This window comes from Drosophila arizonae, chromosome X, assembly GCF_054131065.1.
Source record: "Drosophila arizonae isolate 15081-1271.41 chromosome X, UAZ_ARI_1.0, whole genome shotgun sequence".
Classification (NCBI taxonomy): domain Eukaryota; kingdom Metazoa; phylum Arthropoda; class Insecta; order Diptera; family Drosophilidae; genus Drosophila; species Drosophila arizonae.
Genome location: NC_142927.1, coordinates 20,084,241 through 20,103,996, shown reverse-complemented (window position 1 = coordinate 20,103,996; position 19,756 = coordinate 20,084,241). Strand labels below are relative to the sequence as shown.

At 38.3% G+C, this 19,756-nt stretch overlaps 1 protein-coding gene across 2 annotated transcripts in view; it reads right to left on the bottom strand.

Moving 5' to 3' along the window:
* The window catches only part of LOC108619061 (uncharacterized), a 50,704-nt gene that overhangs the window by 9,942 nt on the left and 21,006 nt on the right, over positions 1-19,756 (bottom strand). Inside the window, exon 2 of one of the 2 annotated variants that reach the window (XM_089473049.1) lies at positions 19,709-19,750. The gene's annotated coding sequence lies outside the window, so the exon portion shown is untranslated. Of the gene's footprint in view, positions 1-4,971; positions 5,180-19,708; positions 19,751-19,756 lie in introns of those variants that run through there. The other variant, XM_089473048.1, reaches the window with a different exon arrangement.

Here is a 19,756-nt window from a genome sequence, read left to right as displayed (position 1 = left end):
ACAACGGCAACAACAACCGCACAAAAGCTGCTAAACAAACGAAATTATTAACCTCAAAAAATGTTTTTAAATTTATGTTGTTAGAAGAAAACGCAGACAGGCAGACACACGCCCAAAACAAACACATTAATTTCTAACTGACAAAAAAAAAAAAGGCTGAACTAAAAGCGGAAAAACACCCAAAGTTATGTTTTACATCGACTAATTCCAGAAGCTTACATTCTTGTAATCTATTGATGCTCTGTTCCTGGGCAGTCACAGAGAGAAAGAGTGAGAGAGAGGGAGGGAGGGAAAGAAAAGGAGATATGAGCTTAAGCATTTGAGCTTAAGCTGTTTATGTCTGAATCTTTAACTTGCTTTTCCGATTGGGTAGATATATTTTTGTATTGTAAACGAAATAACAAATCAATTTTAATTTTGTTTTTAGTTTACAAATTTATAGTTTAATTAAAATAATTTCTTTACATACATATAAATAAATAAATAAATAAATATATATATATATATATATTTTTTTTAATTTTTCAATATTTATATTTTATAATTTTAAATAATTCATATTTCATATTTCTTTCAATTTTGTTCAAATTGCAAATTTTTGGAAGAATGAAAAAATTTAGAATATGTCTTTAATTTAATTTAAGTTGTCAACGCATGTAAAAAGAATTTTCCGATTTGCTTTATATATTGTGAAAAATTTTTTTGCTTAAAGTTTCTTTAACTTTTGCCTACGGCACGAAAATAAATTATAGATTGAGAGTTACTAAATAAAATTGTAATGCAGTTTCTTCAACCAATAAATAAACTTCATTTTCGTTTCGGTTAAGAGTTACAGGTATACACAGTACACACTCACTATAAAGTCTTTATTGTCTGATTGCAACTGCAACGTTTCTACTTTTCTTTCGTATATTTCAGCTGAAGGCTGAACTTGAGCGTGGCCCTGAGCCTACACGTTAATCATGCTTAAAAGTTCTAAAAGTAGGCGTTCTGCTGCAGTATACATACATATATATATATGAATATATTTATAGTAATGTAGGTATACCCGTCTATAATCTGCATAAAGTTTCAAAACACGCTGCCAAACTAGAAATCTTGAAGCTTAAATACGAAATATCAAAACAACTTCAAAATAATAATCTTAATTATCTTAACGTTTGTATATAATTCAAGTAGAGTTTCTCAAATTTAAATATATTCAAAATAGGTTCGGTTTTGTGGCATTTCGAGACAATGCAAAGTTAAGTTATTCAAGTATAAAATTAGCGATCAGCAAATGACTTTCGTATTCCCTGAATTTGAGTGCTAATAAAGTGATAATAGTCAAACGGAAATCTGCACATGTGTTTGTATATACCGGAATGTATATAAGTATATGCACACTTTTGTTTTATACTTATATCTTTGTTTAAGACTTGAGAGCGGATCGTTGGCTTTTGTTTTATTTAGATGCGTTGAATATGCATCATGTCACTATTTTTAGCATGAATTAACTTTGTTGGCCTTTGATTAAAATCCGTTAATAACGCGAAACTAATGGATATTCGCATTAGTGCTCAAGCCAAAATCCGATACGAAACAAAAAAATAAATAAAAAACAAGTAAGAACGTTGCAGTCGGGCGTTACCGACTGCGGAATACTCATTCACATCCCATCAACAATTTAGTAGTTAAGTTTCCTTCTAATACTGTAGAATATACAGGTTTTTCCGATTTGCCACGCCCCAACTGGGCGTAGACACCTCATTTTTGGTCAGTTTTTAGAAAGAGATAACGTTACCCTAACTGCAAAGTTTGAATGCTTACCCTAAAAAAATGTGAAAATTGCAGGGTATTTTTCGATATGCCACGCCCCCAAAGAGGCGTAAAAATTATTTTTGGGGAATCGATAGAGGAGGCTACCAGCTACTCAACTATCCAAATTTGAAGCTTCTAGCTATTATACTTTAGGAGATATAAACTTTTGCGGTTTGCCACGCCCCCTGTGGGCGGACATATATCCGACAAAACTTTTTGGTCTTGGGTGATCAGTCCGAGTATATATACAAAATTTGAGGTCTCTGTCATCAATAGTGTCCAAAATATAGGAGAATTTAAAAAATCACTATATCTTCAGGTCTGATTTGCCACGCCCCCAACGGGCGTAGACTTATAATTTATCTTCAGACTTTATAGAATCATACCATTAGCTGACGTGCAAAATTTCAGCATTCTAGGTTTGCAACTTTAGGAGATACAGTTTTATCTGATTTGCCACGCCCCCAATGGGCGTAGATATATCCGCCATAGCTCGTGATCTTGGGTGGTCAACGCGGACCTACATACCAAGTTTCAGCTTTCTAGCTCTTCAACAAACATGATTTCTGGTATATCGGAAAATGCATTTTCCTATTTGCCACGCCCCTAGTGGGCGGATCGGGAAAATTTTAACACTTTATAAACCGGAGATATACACGAGTATGTGTTCCAAATTTCAAGTCTCTAGCTTCAATAGCGCCGAAATAGATTGCGTTCATACGGACAGACGGACAGACGGACAGACGGACGGACGGACAGACGGACAGACGGACGGACAGCAAGACGGACATTGCACAAAACCAATATACTGATTCACTTTCGTGAATGAGTATAATAAAGAAAGAGAAACACTTAAAGTGCGGGAACAGCATGGAATTGACACGAAAATTGCTTTTGAAGAATGGCAAACGAATTGGAATCGAGCCACAAGCCGAAAACTTGTATCGCTCTTGTGACTCATTCTTGATATCGATATTCGAATTGTTCAAGATATGATTTCAAGTATCGGGTGTCAGCGTATCATCTGATATGCATATGATATTTGGTCACTCCATTTCATTTCAAGATGTTCTCAGAACTTGTCTTAAGCAATATGTAAATATATACATCTAAATATAATTTTATATTTTCTGTATGTTTTTTTTTTTTTGTTTTTTGACTGCTCTTTCATATCGGCATTTAGTATTCAAGTTTCATTTGCATGCGATTGACTGAGAACTTGTTAAAAATTTAATTGATGTCATCCATTTGTTATGCACACACTGTAGCGGAACGGGGATATTGCATGCATATTCTATGAAGTATAAAAAGCTGTATTTGCTTCAATATCTAAGAGATCTTCTTAAGATCTAAGAGTATTGGTACTGGCCAAGTATTTCCATTCTTCTATTATAAATGCGTGTAGATCGATCACTTCTGCACATACTAATCGATAACTTCTTTCAGTCTACAAACTTGATCGATATCTGTCCTAATAATCCTTTTGATCTTACTTGTCAGATTGTCTCAGTACATGTATCTATGTATATATAGATAACAATCAATGTACCTCACTTAGCTTGTGTAATACTTGAAAGCTCTTCTAACTTTATATTTATATATTTTTTGCATATATGCAAAGAAAATAACGATCTCAGTTAACCTCTCTCTTAAAATATTTTCTCATGATGATTCTTTGGAGTATCTCTTAGTCGAGCTCTCCCCACGACGTTTCTTTTACTTGATTCGCTTTGTGTTCGAAGTCATTTGTGTTTATTTGTCGATAAAGAGGGGGTTCATGCATTCGTGCTTTTATCGTTCGTGAGTGGAATACATGAAATTCCAATTGTTTTTGCATATACTTTGCCTGCATCATGGCCGTGCCTGAGTGTATCCAATTTGTTGAATTTCTCTAGATAAACACATAATCTAATCTAATATTTCATAATTGCATGTGAAATGTGCATGTGCCTAACCAGATATTACGTATTTATTTATTATGAGATATGACTGTTACTGTCTGTTTCAAGCTTTGTAGTATTTCTTTGTGGTATTTTATCTTCTTTAGTAATTTCAAAAATATTTATTTTGTTGAGTTTTTTCTAAGTCAAATTGTAGACTGAAGTTTCATATATAGGGTAGAGAATACACATTTAGCAAGTGTTTTGAACCAGGTATAAGTTCACACAGGTAAGTGAAATACTCTATTAAATTGATAAATTAAATAAAGCAAATGTACAATTTGTTCATTCATTCATTCAAAAAAAAAAAAAAAAAAAAAAAAAAAAAAAAAAAATGGAACACATTTTTTGTATATTGTTTTATATCGTGCTAAATCAAAAGCAATCAATTAATGTCAAATAGACAACACCTGTTACTCGTCTCTTTCATCTCTCTGCTCTTTTAAAATTGGCTGTACTCGAAGATATTCTGCACTTATTATGCTATATACTCCAATAAGAAAGCGTAAGCTCTATTCCTCCAGTCTCTTCCGAAATTAGCTGTACCCAAACATAGAAATAGGCGTCGAAGCACCAATGAAACATTCAATACACATTTGTATGTAATCCATTCATTCACGTTTCTTTGCTTTCTTCGGCGCAGTCGCGCCTGTTGTCTGCTGTTGCTGCCGTTGTTGTTGTTTTAGTTCTTGTTGTTGTCATAGCGCCCCCTTTCGGTCATTCTTTTGGCATTCTCTTCAGTTCGCTTATTGGATTTTGCTTTGCGCGCGCACACACAAAGTGTTCTCATTAAAATGGGTTAAGCGCATTTGACGAAGACGCCGCAAATGAAGCAAATTGGTGACACAGACACAGACACTCGCACACTCATACACTCATACTCATACGCACATCGACTCTGGCACTTGCACTGTTTGATTTTTGTTGTTGTTGCGTTTGTTTGGCTGCCTTTGCCGCTGTTGTTGTTGTTGTTTTGTTACAGGCATTTGCTCCATTTTAGCTGAGCTCGATCAATGAACCGTTTAATACATACACACACGCACGCATACACACACAGAGAAGCATACACACACACAAATGCACACGGTGTTTAAATTTCTACAAAACTTATTTGATTAACGGTAATTGCAAGAGCACAGCACAGCGCGAGAGCACGCTCCCTCGCTCTCTCACTCGCTCTTCACGCTCTCTCACACTCTCTGGCTCTCTTTAGTTTACACTATTCACACACCTTCGCTTGCTCAGCACAGCGCACAGCAAAAAAAATAAAAGAGCGACTTCAATGTTGTTGTTGGCAAATGTGAGCTCCGTTGCTCGCTTGGCTTTGAATGTTTGATATTTTTGTTCGTTAAGCACGTTTTACGCGTCCCGCAACTGACGACGTCTCAACGCTTTGGCCGTCTGTTATTGACTGACTTTAGCTCGAGCGACTGGCGCTGCGGCTGCCTGCCTGGCTAACTGCTGGACAGGTATGCACACACACACACATACAGAGTGACTTTGTGTGTGTGTGTGTGTGCTGTTGTTGTTGTTATTGTTGCTGTAAGCCGCCGCAAAGAAAGTCGAGTCGCACGTACAGAGTTGTTGCCGCTGCTGCTGCTGCTGCCGCTGCCGCTGCTGCTGCCAAGTCGCGCTGGCTGGAATGTGTTGAAATTAAAAGTTGTTGGGTTTTTGGGCGCAGCGGCGTCGTTGTTGTTGGCCCTGGCCAGGCCAGTGCATGATGTTGTTGTTGTCGATGTTGCTCTTGCCTGTGTAAATTTTATTTTTATTTTTATGATTCTCTTTTTTTTCTTCTTCTTTTTGGCTTAGACAGGTGCAGCAGGCGGCTCTGGCTGTGGCTGTGGCGGCTGCTGCTGTTATTGATATAGCATTGAGCACTTTGAAAAGCCGTCATCGTTTCTATGCATTCTACAAGTTTTCCAACCACACACACACACACTCACACACATACACACTGAGCAATGCTGCAAAATTGAAAAACTTGGCATTTGGCTTGGCTGTCACTGGCGAGTGAAATCTGCAAAAATTATTCTATATGCCTATAAGCGCACATCTTGTGTTGCTGTTGTTGCTGTTGGTGTTTATAGTTTAGCTTGTTGCTGTTGCTGTTGCTTTTGGCCACGGAAACGGAAATGCTCAAATTTAGTCGACAGTTGCCGCCAAAAGGTGTCGATATTTATACAATTTTGTTGCTGTTGTTGTTGTTGTTGTGGTTGTTGTGGTTGCTGGCACACATTTTTATTTCCAGCAGACTTTCGAAATGCGAGCGCATTGTGAACCAGTTCAGTTAAGGCCAAATGTCTTAGAAGTTTTCCTCTCAGCTTTTTCATAATGGCGGAAAAATGGGCAACTGTCGGCGCTTGTCTCTCTCTGTGTGTGTGTGTGTAAGTACACGTAGATTAATTGCTTAATTGCGACTTAAGATGGGCCGTAAGCAGCCTTAATTGCTTCTATCTTATCTCACATCTTGTTTGTTGTTTCTTCTAAGTGGAAAAATGTCATAAGGTTTTATTTTTTAATTTTTTTTTTGTCATTTTTTAGTGCTACATCTTTCCTATTCTTACCCCCTTTTCTCAAGCTCAATGATTATGGGCTTATCAAATCATGTGTGCTACACGTTTCCGCAATTAATTTGTGAGCTATTGCTTTTTTTCAAAATTTTTTTTATTTTTATTCAATTTTTTTTTGTTTTTTTGTTTTTTTTTTTTTTTAATTTTATTTAATAGGAGATGGGCATAGATCAGTAAAAGTTTTGGTTTTATAAATAGTTGGAAAGCTCTTTCAAGATTATCTGCTTCAATATAATAAATTTATTTATCATTTTATGAATTGCCAATTCCCATTATATATATTTTCAGTATTTTTTGTGTATTTTGTCAATTTGAAAATTTGAATTTTCCTTACTCAATTTCTAGTTGTAAGAAAAGTTTTGGCTAGGCAAAAATAATGAAAGCAAATGAAATGAAATCAAGTTTCTTCAATATCTTGCGCATGTGTGTGCTAAGCTCTCCCATGATACTATGCACAGGTGTCTTACCTGGCCGACCTGCGCAATACGTATTTGTTGTAAATGCCAGAGCGTAAATTAAAATTTTGGCCTTGGTCAGCGAATTGTGATTACTTTTTGGCCGCACAGACGTTGCACTGAAATGCATTTGCAGCACGTTTCGTGCCAACTGCACTGGCAACAACAACAACAATAATATCAACAAGCGAGACTACAACAACTGCAGCAACAACAACTCAATGGCAATTGCAATCTGAGAGATTTCACCAGCTCTTTTGACAAATCCCTGCTAACCTGCTGACATGCTATTGGTCCAAAGGCCCCGCCTCTTCGACTTTACAAAAAAGCAACAGTGGAATTTCACTTTTCACTCATGGAAAAACTAAAAGAAGTATACAAAAATATGCCCGAAAAGGCGAAAGATAATAATGATAATAGTAATAAAAATAATAACAATAATAATAGCGATAATAATGATAATAAAAACTTTATACGCGCTCACTTAATAATTTACTATTAAATTCGTCGATGGTCGCGCCGCCTGGCAACTGGTTGCATGAATAAACTCAGTTTTTTGCACGGTGTATTTATCGCTAGGGCTAGGGTTGTATATAGTTTCAGTACTGCTTTAGATAATTATCTGCATATAATTTTAAAATACAAATAAATTACCAAAAAAAATAAAAATAAAATAAAAAATGCATTGCATTGAAAAAATTGTACATTAATGAAGAATACTAAAACAAAGAAAACAAAATATATATACATATGTATGTATATAATACAACATGTAAGAGAATTTGGAAAGAAGTCTAATAATGTTTTTATAAAAAAAATCCAAAAAAGTAGGGTATTTCACCTTCGTTGCAAGCAAGTTTGTTTTGTCTTTTAATAAATATTTATACATATATAGATATTTATATATAAATATATGCGTATACATATTTTGATTTTGGTGAAATCCTGAAAGCTCTTCCAAGTGCAAAAATCGAACTCGCTTTTATAGAGCTGCGGCAGGCAGGCAGGCAGACAGACAGCCAGACAGACAGACAGGCAGCTCGCCTCCTGCTCGCCCCATCGGCCAGCCAACTAGTCTGCAAAGCGCATGTGGCCAAGGCCGAGATGCATCCAAGTCGATCGCTGTGTGCCATTAAATCAAAAGGTAGAAGCAACTGCCACGCCCACGGCCTGGCAGGCCGGCTGACTGGCTGACTGGCTGACTTTCTGGCTGGCAGTCAATGTCGCTACTACAAGCAGTAAAAGCAACAATAACAACACGAGAAACTGATTTGTGACGGCCTCGGAACAAGTGGCTTTCTTTTGGGTGCGACGACTTGCGAGCGAGAGATCTGCTTGACGATCGGCGGCCAGGGACTCAGTGCAGCAGCTGCTAAGCGATTTTAATTGAATTGCAATGAAAAAGAGTTGCTCGTACGAGAAACGCGTTAAACCGCTTTTGATTTTTATATGTACACCATGTCAGGCACAAGCGCCTGGGTAAAAGTGGGTAATCATCATTAGCGTGCCGCGACTGAGGCCGAGGCTGAAGCTGCTGCTGCTGCTGCTGCTGCTGCTGCTGCTGCTGCTGCTGCTGCTGCTGCTGATGCTGATGCTAAGGCAGAGCGGCATGGCAACTTCCAATCAGCTAGAGTGCTGGACAGTAAACGACCTCCAATCCACTAGTCAACATCTTTAACCAATTCCATTTCCAATTCCAATTCCCACATCTCTATGTTCATAGATTAGGCGGTCGGTGAGAGTGCGACAAAAGCCGAAAGCCGAAAGCCGCTATCGCAGTCAAAGAAAATAAAATTAAAACATTTTAACTGCCTGCTTATAAGATGGCAACCCACACAGAGAGACACAAGCACACACACACAGACACACAGAGAGACACAAGCACACACACAGCATGTTGCATGCCACAGCGAGGCAAGTGAAATTGCCTTAATGCGCTCAACTCCCATCCACATGAGCGAAGATCGCTCCGCTGCCCCGGCAAATAGAAATTTGATCTATTTCATATGATTAGCGCGCATATAAATTGCCTGCTGTCTTGGCCTGGCCTGGGTTGGCCTGGCTTGGCTCGGCTCACCGATCGAAGACAGACAACTTCCACTTGCTTGTTGTTTATGGGGCTCCGAACGTGTCGGCTCATTGATTGAGCATTGCGATTGATTAGGTGAAAACGCATGTGGGTGTGCCATAAGCGAACCTCAACTCCGCACCGATTCGAGCCGAGCACGAACACGCAACCGACAATCCCAACACAATCACACACACAAACAATCAGCAACACGCACAATGAATAATGTTCGATTGTTTTTGGGGGCGTGGCAGCAGCTGCTCCTGGCTGTGCATACGCAGCCAAAGGCTGTGGTTAAGTTGCGGCTTAATCACTAGGGAGAGTCCATGATCAAAGGCAGCTACTATCACACCAACTTAGACTTCCCGCCCGTGAATGCCCTGTAATCATCGAAGGGCTGCGAGACGTCGTCGAACGTGTCGGCTGCTTAGTACTTAGCCTATGATTACAGGGTATATTTATATCTGTCTCTGCGGATACTAGCAGGAGACTGACTGGCGGAATGTGTGGATCTGTTGGAGTGTGTGTATCTGCATCTGTATCTGTATCTGTATCTGTATCTGTATCTGTATCTGTATCTGTATCTGTATCTATCTGTATCTGTATCTGTATCTGTATCTGTATCTGTATCTGTATCTGTATCTGTATCTGTATCTGTATCTGTATCTGTATCTGTATCTGTATCTGTATCTGTATCTGTATCTGTATCTGTATCTGTATCTTCTCCTTTTCCCTACTGTCTCTATCGATATCGATACTTTCTTCGACTTATGTTTAATGAGTTCATCAAAAACTGTTAAACAATTCGCCTCTTTTACTCTCTCGAAATAAGTGGATCAAAGTGGCTGGCTTTAATAGTTGAACGCTTGGAGTCAGTGAGTGGCATCTGGCATGTGCTGTCAATTGTGAAAATTCCTGGAAAACTGCACAGAGTTCAAGCAAAATAAGCCCAAAATTTAGAAGGGGCTATAAAGTCTATTATACTCTGACCCTTGCGAACAGACACGCGCCCTAAATAACAAAAAAAAAAAAAAAGTAAAGAGAGAAAAATTCTTGAAGCACAACAGCGAAAGAGCTTACCAAAAAACGTTCAGTAGGTAGCCAAAAATATGTTTATGAGGAGCTGGATGGGGGAACTGTACGCGGAATAATTATATCATTTAATTTCGGGTATGGCATAGAGCAGCTGAGTTAAGCTGTGCCCGATCACAGATGTGCGAGTACTTGCGCAGCACCACCAAGATCTTGTTTCAGCAGCTCTGCTTTTGAGTTTAAGAGTTGATTTTGTTTTTGGTTTTTGGTAATTGTCTGCCATACGAAGCGTTAACATCGCGTAAAGATTGTCCAATTTGATTGCGGCTGCAAATGGCTCTAGAAACCGAAACTTTTCTTCCGGCCAAATAAGCAAACGACTAACCGACACCGCCATCTAGCGGCGAGTGGAATAGAGTAGAGTTAGTCCTCAATTAACGGGCCTGTTTGATTGATGGCCCATCTGCATGTGTGTAAGTGCGTGTAGTTTATCAATCAATTTATCTGCGGATGCGTTTGCGTGCTTGCTGCCAGCACTCAGCCAGCAAAAAAGGGGCGTGGCCGGCCACATTGATGGCCTTGCCCATTGTGTCGAATCGATTGTATAATAAGCAAAAGCGCCCGGTTTTTATGGCTGTCATTTGTTAATTTGCATTAAAGCCTCCTAATCAAAAATTTTACAATCAATCTCAAGAGCTGAGAAGCGATTCGATTGATGCGCGCTCATATAAAATGCGTATAAAAAGGCGGCAGCCGCAGATGCCTGGCCAATGATCAAGACTGCAGAGCTAATCACTGGGTATTAAACAAAAGTGTGTCGTAGAAAATAATTATACACTGTGCATGCATAATCATGCTGTTCACCTGAGGCTGGTCGTTGTAATAAAAGATCGCATTTTACATAAGCACCTGAGAGGGTATCTCGGCTATCCTTATCATTTTCCTGAGTTCCCCTGAACTTTCTCTCTTTTTGGCATTCAATTTTTATGATTTTGAATTCAGGAATTTCGGTTTTCTTTACTCTTCTAAAAGTAAATATTATTCGAAACTTCAGGTTTATTATACAATAAAGAAGATGATGATCATTAGATTGGCCACAGCAATTCTCAAATCCCACACACATGCATAACAAACGATAAATCAATCAGCAATCACATTGCAGATGATTTATACACATATAATATATTAAATATATATATGTTTATTTGTATACGCCTAGCATACTCATTGGGGAGAGCTCTTCACATAAGGCAGGCAAATAAATTTTTGCTCATTGTTCGCAAACAGAAATCACAAAAATTGATTTGTTTGCTTGCAGTTGTTTGTCTGTCTCGATCGTTGCACTTTCACTAAATAATTTTTTATATAAATAGAAATTTGTATATAATTTCATTAATTTCCAACATCGAATGTGATGAGGCTGTACATACATATGTATATTATAGGCAAGTACGTGTGGCTAGATCGATGATTTCATGCCTCGGCACATTCAAGTCAATATTTGTACTTTTCTTTATTGTTTCCCTTCATTTTATTGATATTTTTTGTTAGCGCAAATTTATTAACTTTGGCGATTTCTAGCACAGCTTGTTGTGCCTAGCGATTAAGATAATTTGCGCATCACGAGAGACTTTAGTTAGAATATTGATGCCGCGCAAGGCCGACAGCCTACCATGTTCTCTTGAATCTTCTTTAACAATTACCTTAATAAGGTCTCTCTTAGGAATTGAAATATGGCTTTGAAGAATAAGGAATTATTTACCAGTAATTGGTAATGCTAAGTTGAGCTAAATTAATTAATATATTAAGTCTCATTGACTGCCTAGTGCTAGCCGGAAACCAATCCATTTCATAGTCTTCGAGTACTTGGTGTTGGTCGAACAGCTGTAGGGCTTGAAAAACGCTAATCAATCATAAAATCTGAAAAGTTTTGCTGTTCTCGGACAACTCATTAATAGATAAATCATTTGAGAACGCAGATTAAGTTGAAACATAATTTGCTAATTAATTTTTTCAGCCTTTTTTTTTCCTTTGGATTCTAAGATGGTTGCGCAAAAACAATGCTGTGAGTGTGGCTGTCCAAAAGCTAAAAGCTTTGGTTAGTCTGGGCTGGCAGTTCATTAGCTATCTATTGATGGCCTGTTCATTATTGGGGTGTGTGCTAGTCGCCGACATTTTAGCTGCCTGCTATCCCATATAAACATTACATCATGACAGACTCGACATACGTAAGCCCATAAAAAACCATACCTAATCACATTACAGTGGGCTGTGCCAGAGAAGGAGGAGTCCCAGTCTCGGTCTCCATCTGAGTTGCAGTATCTGTGCGAGTCTCGCAGTCCCCGCCACAGGCCATTACGGTTACTGAGACGGAGGCTGTGTCTACGTCTGCGTCTGCGACTGCGTCAGACTATTGCACAGTGGGTTAGGTTTTGTGTTTTGCTTCCTGATTGCGCTGCACGCATGACAGGTGCTGATTAGTTGGCTGACACCGCGACGATGAATGCATCCAAATGGCTGCTGCAATTTTTCGCGACTTACCACAAATGCGTTTTAGTGTTATTTTGTACGCTTTTACGATTGTCGTTATTCTCTGCCTCTCTCGCTGTGTGTGTGTGTGTGTGTGGCGCCTCATAAATAACTAGGCGAGATTTCGAGGTAGCTTATGTAATTGTTCAGCCTCTAGCTAACTCAAGATGCTAGACAAAAATAGCGAACAAAAAATGCGCATATGTATATAGGGAAAAAATAGCTATATACATATATGTACGAAAGAAACAAAAGACTTAAGACACGAACTTTATGTATTTCTTTATTTTCGTCAGGCCATGCTAATGCTATTGTAACTGTAACCGACCTCTACTGGCTGCTGGTGTGCCATGCGCTGTTTCTACTCATTTCCTATTAATTTATGTTAATTATTTGTAAAAGAAAGAGCCACACCATGCCCACCGCTACCCTGTTACCCCGATAGCCCACTTGGTCGCTTGGCTGCCTTTGCTGTTTCTTTGCTGTCTCGGCTGTCTCTGCTGTCGCCTTTGCTGTCTTCTAGCCTTCTTCTGAGTGCTGTGGTACCATACCCGACGCGCACACACAAGTTCACTGACTTGTTGACAATGAATTGACAAAAGCCAAACGCCAGACGCCAACTGTGAAAAGAGGCGCAGTCACAGCAACTGAATCCAAATGCCAACAGAGGCAGACGGAGGCAAAGCCAAGCTCAGAGGCAAACCAACAGCAGGCCCAACAACGTTAGATAGCATTTACAATGAGGATGATACTACAGCACAGCACACAAGTACAATACACATGTGCCAGCCATCTACAACCGCAGAAGTCAAGTGTGTTGCTGCGAAACGAGGGTTGCTGAACACTTTTACAGAAATGTTCTAGATATCCGTGAAAGAAAATGAAAATCGACTCAGATATGGCACAGCGTATGAAATGGAGATAATGTATGTATTGATAATGTATTTCTGCCTGGAGCAATCGCCCCTTATTCTTACTCCCCTGCCACCCCTCGTCATGTAATGACAAATATTTCAGTCTGATGCGTTGCAAAAATGGAAGCAAAATTAAGACGATTTCAGAGCCCATGAATCGTTAGATTCTTTGCGGCTAAAAATTCTCCCCGCGGCGACCGCAAATTAAAAACATATGTATTTAATTTTTGTATTTTTCTTTTGATCTTCAGTTGGGTATTTTTTGACTCTCTTCATTTTACTTCACAGGTTCTTTGTTAATTCTTTATTGGGTTTTTATTTTTTCGTTTTTTTCTATGGGCAGTTGCTTAGGAATTGATGCCCATAATGATGATAATTATTAGTTCTATAGCTCGTCTGCTGCTGCTGGGCTGCGGTATTTCGATGCCTTCATCGCGTCTGATGTCATGACAGGATTTGGTAGCCGGTTTTTCACATTTATAATTAAAACGTTTTGTTTATCAGCCAGGCAAAAAAAAAAAAAAAAATAAGTCGTTAAACACTGAGAGAAAGAGCAATGTGTATTGGAATTCTACACAAATATTCAGTGAACAATTTCTCGTTTCACATTGAGATCAGCATATTAAAATATCATTAAGCTTCATTGAAATCGAGTAATCGTGTGCTGTGCAGTAGCTGAATTTGATTTTCAAATTGTTAAAAAATACAAATGCGATTTAGATTTAGATTGATATGGCAGACAGTTATTGAGCTTTGGATCAGAGTCAAACAAAAAATATATATGTATATATACATATATGTTTATATACATATGGAGAGCAAATAAGAAAACTGGAGTCGGAAGCTCAACTTAGGGATACCCTCTATGCGGTAAATGGGACTTAATATTTTCTTTTCTATTCCAGGGTTTATATTAACTTGCAAAAATATTTTAATCTAAGGTCTAGCTGAGCTGGCCTCTACTATAGCTATTATAATTGTTGCCTGAGTTTACCTAGGAGCAATTTCGCTACACAAGATAAATTATTTAGTTCTAAATTTGCCATTACCTCTTCGGATATAATGGGAAAATTTCAATACCTCATAAGATAACAATATCAAAGAGTATGTGTTAAAATCTTCAGATCTCTAAGTTTAATACGAGCAAGCTCTACATGCCTTTTAGGGATAGAGCATGACTATAAAAATTTATTTTATTTATATAATTATTTATTTATTGCATAATATGTACATATAAAAATGTATTAAGTATAATAAACATATATATTTACATATATAAATTTTATATTTAGTATTTTATATATAATTTATGAAATTATTAAATTTATTATTAAAATGTAAATTATGGAAATTATATAAAAGTCATTTAATAAATATATTTATTTTATACATAAATATTTGTTTCTTAAGCAAAATATCTAATAAATATACCAGTTAAATTTCCAGTTAAAGGCAATTAGATGCTTTAATTGGCTTTTGGTTCGGTTTCGTTTTACAACCGGTCTGCGTCTTAACTTTTGACTTATTGTGCAACAAACTGTTAAGAGCTGAAAAGTATCTTTTTGGCCTCTGGCCGGCAATTTCCGGCTGTTCTAGCGTGCAACACCTGCTCGATCAAAGCTTATGCTCCGTTCGCCCCGCCCCCTCCCCTCGCACTTCACCACAGTCTCAAATGGAATTGGGAATGGTCTCAGATTTTGGCACATATGCCATGAGCTCTGGCTGGCTGTTGCTATTTGCCCTCATTTGAGGCGTTTGTACTTGAAAATGACTTCATTTGCACGACTTTTGTTGCTGTTGCTGTTGTTGTTGTTGTTGTTGCTGCTCTCGCTATGGCTTTTTGTTAAACTTTTTACTGTGTATTGCTTGGCTTTGTTTTATTTATTGGTCTCTGTCCATTGCATGTACTGCAAATCAAGGTTAATTGTCTGGCCCGCTGCCCGCTGCCCACTGCCCCTGCCCCTGCCTCGCACACCCTCACAATAAACTCTCCAATTTAGTTTGTTTTGCTTTGGCTCGTGTTAGCTGCGTGCGTACCTTTCCAATCAATCAGGCTCAATATTTATTGATGTTTATTCTTTGACTTGGGTTTTGGTTTATTTTCATTTTGGCTTTTGTCGTTGTCATGCACGCAATTTGCATGCGCCGTTAAAGCTTGGTCAGAAGTAACTGTAAAATCAGCTAACAGCCATAAATGGAGCTCGCATACACACACACAGACACACACGTACGCATAGCTGTCACGACGCATCGCCTACGCCTCAAGTTTGTAGCTCCACTCGCTTTGTTTTCTGAGAAAGTTCTTTCAAGAGCTTTTCCAAAAACTTCAAATGCCTAAATTATTGCCCAGACTTGGGCCTAACTGAGAGCTGCTTTTCTAACAATAGAGCTCTATTTGCATACAATATTCACAAATCAGTTATTATATAATAGTTGTGATCGTACGGTTTCTGAACAGGCCACCTACGGTAAACGACTTCCAGCTCATCTCCAAGTCAAATATCACATGAAAATGATCAATAGAAAGAAAGACTTTTCTTAATCTCGATCACATAACATATATGTATTTATGGCTCTATCTATCGATATAATAAATTGCGATCTACACATGTGTACACTAAGGTTCTTCATATTTGTTTTGTAAACATAGTTCCATGGAAAGTTCTTAGAGCAACTTTCGGGTTTTGATCCGAGTCTCATAATTGAAAATATTAAATTTATTGCTATAGCTGTAAACCTAATCACAATATAATTTTATATATGAATATTCAAAGGCAGATCCATAGATATTTTCTGCTATTTAATTTCTGGTATCTGAAATGTAGTTCAACAATTTATATCAAGTCTATTCTGAGCTAGATCTGAACTCTTAATAGCTGGTAGCACAATTATGTTAATGGACTTGAGAAGTGTTAGGTTCCAAGTTAACATAAATAAACCGATTGCTCGAGAGTCGCCAGTCGAAACTTCGACTTCGATAGATATTAGCAGATAGATATTAGCAGAATACAAATCAATATGCTAATGCTAGAGCAGCTGAAAATGGGCGTATTGGCACTTAAATGGGAAACAGGAGAGAGGGAGAGAGAAATAAACACACACACACACACTCCCGTGCACAGCTAATGGGCTTTCGTATGTCTAGGACTTTGACTTTGATTTGTGGCTGCGATATTTACATTTTGGCCAATTAGGAGCGCGTCTCGGCAACTTTCTAAGTGGCAGCAGACGCTGCGGCCGTTGCGAGCGAGGCAGGACACTGTGCGCACAATGAAACAAAAGACTTAGGCAACAAACTTGCTGCTGGCATGCAAAGCTAGCTGAACTGCTTTGGCACGATCCGCAAGGGGTTGAGCTGAAGATACAGGCAGGCAGACTATCGCAGCCAAGACAAGAAAAAAAAAAAAAAAAAAAAAAAAAACACACACACACACACAGCCAGCCAACAAGACAATGAAAAGTGAAATTGTCTCGATAAGTTTTCAGTTTTCAGCAGTATTTTTCTTTCGGGCCACGTTTGTTTACTTTTCCACACATATGTATAAACAGTTTTTGTTTTGTTTTGTTTTGTTTTTGTCAGCCAGCAAATCAATGAAAGTCGACGCCAATTGCAGTCGAGGCGAGCATGTAGCATGTGGGCTACCTGGCAGACAGTTAATTTCGACTGCTCGCATAACCAAGCCAAAAATGGCAGCGAAACCTATCGAAAAAATTACCAAAGTGTCATGCAAAAGTGGCAGGAGAAAGGCGACAGCCACACCGCGCAGCTAGAGAAGAGAAAAGAAGCGCAACTCAGCAAGTCAGCCAGACAGGCAGACAGACAGACAGACAGCCAAGTCGGCCAACTGAAGTGGTGGCAAGTGAAGCAGCCAAACACCTGACCAATTCAGCTGGCACATATCGCTGAAGGACGTGGCCCAAAAGGTCAATACCAAAGAGGTTTGGCAAGCGCGCTTAGCAATTAAGCATTCAACGAGCCCCAAAATGACAGGGGCTAACAACTTTCACCGAACGCCTGGCATTGGCACAAAACAAAACTCTCATGTCATGCGGCTCCTCCTTCTCCTTCTCTCGGCTAGGCTATCTATGCATGCTGAGCAGCGGCGACAAAATTTAACAGACATTCAGCCAGCGATGTCAATCACAAATGCCATCCACATGCAGACAAGTTGCTGCTCTCTCGCTCTCTCGCTCTCTCACTCTCTCACTCTCTCTCTGTCGCTTTGTCTCCGCTGAAATTTCATTGAGAAATGTTGAAGGTTAAAATGCAATTGAGTAGCGACATGAGTGGAAAGCTAAGTTTGAGTGGCTCGAAAATGGTATGCTCTTTGCATTTCGACCGACCATTTCGACAGCTTTTAATTGGGCTGCAAGTGTAACTATTCGAGACTTGAAGAGTGCTGCTACAAGGAGTTGATTTTCAAGAGTAACTCCCATTGCTGATTGATGTGAATGTGTGCGTGTGGATACTCTTTCATAAATGTGAACTAAATAATATAAGTGGTATATAAATCTGGTAGGGCGTTTGCAGATCATAGAGAGTACTTCGTATACCTACTATTGAGAGAGATGTCCATATAGACATGCTAGCATGACTTTACCATAATCTATAACATTTTTAATTTCTTAAAAAATTATATTTATTTATTTATTTTTCTATTATTTATTTATATACTGATTTATATTGCGTCTAGTTAAATATATACCAAATTATAGACAATTTATTAGGCACTATCAGCTATTTATAACTTTTACTGTCACAAATCTCGTTTGATTCCAGTGATTAATAGCAAATGCTATTTGAACCAGTTTTGCATCACTCTCTCTCTCTCTCTCTCTCTGTCCCTCTCTTTCGCTATGTTTACTGCTAATATGTAGATCAGGACTATAACTGTCAATATGTTAAATTGCCTTATCGCGTGTGCTAAATCGTTATAAGTTATTAGCTCTGAAATACTTGGGGAAATGCCTGTGAACCAGTTCTATCATAAGTAAGTCCTATTTAGTTGTTGTTGTAGTTTGTTTTCTTTTGTTTTGAGCTGGTTTCAATGCGGAACCACAGAGATATAGATTATCGTTAGGCATGGCAGAACAGGTTAAACACTTGAGATGGAATAGCACTGTTTCTTCTAGCATAGCCAAAACAATAACAGCTGACAGCTCAGACTTCTCTTCAATGGCTTGGCCCAGCTAATATGCCCTTTTGCTGCTCACCGCTTGCCGGCCATGTGATTTGAGCAAAACATTTAAAAACTATGCCTAAATTGTGCATTGTGCAAGCCGCTTTATTTGCCTGTCTGTCTGTCTGTCTGTCTGTCTGTCTGCCTGTTTGTTTGCTTGTTGTGATTGCCAAGTGTCCACTTGACGCGACATCAAGAGGCGCCCACACCGCCTCCTCTGCCCCTGATGCCGTCCGTCCCCCCTGCTAGCTTCCACCTGTTGCTTGCTGCGCTGCCTAACACAATATTTTCTTGCCAAACTGAACTTCAATTTGAATGCACAACGTGGTTTTTGTTTATTTGTTGTTGCTGCTCTTAGTTTGCATTTTAGGTGATTATTTTTTTTGTGTTTTTCGTGTTTTTTTATTTTTATTATTTTAGATTATCATTTAGCGAACATTTGCAGCCATTTGCTGCCATTGATGTTGTTGTCGCTGTTGTTGTCTTACAAAAATAGTTCATTAACATTAGCTTTCTATGCGCAGCTGTTGTTGTTGTTGTTGCATTGTTGCCTCAACAAATTAGCGCCCGAATATTTTGTATGTCATTTCAATGCGGCTTTTGTGTTGCTTTTTATTTTATTACCATTTGTTGTTGTTGTTGTTGTTGCTGTTGATGCATTTGTCAAATGCATTTTGGAAAATCATGTGAAACTATGCAAAGGCAGGCGCAGTAGGCAACATGACAATGCCATACAACACAACACAACATAATATTATTCAAAATGCATTTAAATATCAAATTGCATTAAATATTTAAACAAATTTTTCCCATCTGCTGCATGACATTTTCAAAACATTTCAAACATTTCTTTTGCATTATTAATATTATTATTGTTGGGAAAGTGAGAAATGTTTGCCTAGCCTTTGTTATGCAATATGTGTTTTTCTCTCTACAATAGACTGAAGAATGGGGAAACACAAGCGAAGAAAGTGCAACAAATCCTCATTCATTATTTTCTATATAAAGCCAAATAAGTTATTTGAAATAACAGATTCTTAACTAAGATTTATTGGATAGCTGCGAGCTTTTACTACTTGAAAATTCATAATAAATAATAAATTTTGCAGCTGAAAGCAAATCAGTTTGATCAAGAGTTTTATTTATAATATATCAGCTTTGTTGAATAACGTTATTAAATCACAATAAAATACCAAAAATAAATAGCTTCATTAACTTACATGCTCTCAAGCTCTCAAGCTGCCAAGCGAACTGTAACAGATCTGCAA